The sequence below is a fragment of the Geospiza fortis genome, unplaced genomic scaffold (genome assembly GCF_000277835.1).
Source record: "Geospiza fortis unplaced genomic scaffold, GeoFor_1.0 scaffold590, whole genome shotgun sequence".
NCBI lineage: Eukaryota > Metazoa > Chordata > Aves > Passeriformes > Thraupidae > Geospiza > Geospiza fortis.
This window is the reverse complement of record NW_005054402.1, coordinates 120697-122049: the sequence shown is the minus strand read 5'-3', so window position 1 is coordinate 122049 and position 1353 is coordinate 120697.

Genomic DNA, 1353 nt, shown 5'->3' with positions numbered 1-1353 from the left:
GGCCAAGAGTTTCAGTGAGGAACATCCTCATCATTCCCCAGTTAAGAAGACTTGAAGCAGGGAGAAAGAATTAATATTTTGATGCAAACCTGCCACAATCCATGGAGGAGTTGAGGAATTTCCTAAGGGACAAGTTGAACTGAAGGGCCACAGCCTGAGATGAAGCCCTAGGTACCACATTGCTTTTGTAAGTTTAATTACAAAGGATGCAGGACTGCTTCTCCCAGCTTCATTTTTGAGAGAAAACAGCCATAAATATCCTCTGGAAAGCACAGTCCTGCCTTTAAGAGTGTGATCCAAACATGCCCATGGGATGAAGTCCCTGAGGGGGATGGCAGCCAGGAAAACCAAGCACGCCCCACCCTTGGGTGGGAGATAAGAGGAAAATTGCTCAGACAGAGGCAGCTCTGTACTTGCAGGGGTGCACAGCTCAGCACTTTGGGCTGAGGAGTAATAGCAGAACACACCTTCTGCGGGCAGCACCTGAGGAAAAGGCATTTTAGGTGGCAAGCTGGAATAGCCACCTGTTTTTTTGGAGTTCAGTGTAAATACAACCCCTGTTTCTGGCTGGCTCTTTCTTTATGGACACACAAACTGCAATTTCCTTCAAGCCAGGCTACAAGTTGCCCTCCAAACAATCATTGAAGAGTTTTTGGCAATAAAACTGAAGGAGTTTTTTTGCAGGGGTGGCTGGTAAGAGGAATCAGTGCCTAAGTGAATAATTTTACACTCAGGAAAAGAGGTGCTGGACTGAGATGCTGCCACACAGAGCAGGAGTTGTTCTCTCCATTTCTAAATCCTCTTCATCAGATTCCACCCAAAGCATCTTATCCAATTGCATCCCTAAATCTGGGGCCTGAGGGAAGAACAAAAAGATACAAAAGAACTTTTGCTCTACCTGGATAAGGGAAACCACTTCCAGCAGCATCTCAGCACAAACTCCAGCAGCCAGGAGGATTCTGCAAAGCATCTCCCTAAATTCCTCGTCTCTTCCAGGTATTTCAGATGGCAAATATTGTCTTTCAGGGAATATTAAAATTCTCACCTGACCCCTTGGACTTTGTAATGCATGTTAGAATTTAACCAAGGTAAACCAGCTCCACTGTGAATAACCTTTATTAAAAAGATAAAGAAATTATTATCGACACAGAGCAGCCTGTTGGGACAAATAGAAATGTTTTAATTAAAACCAGATTTGAAAAAGAATCAATAATAATGACATTCAAATAAGCAGAATTCTAATTAAACAGTACAAATGATCAGTTTAATTTATGAGACTGACACTACAAAGAACCCTTTTCATTCAGCTTTGTATTGATTTCACAGGATCAGCACAGCTTTCAAGTCTCACTG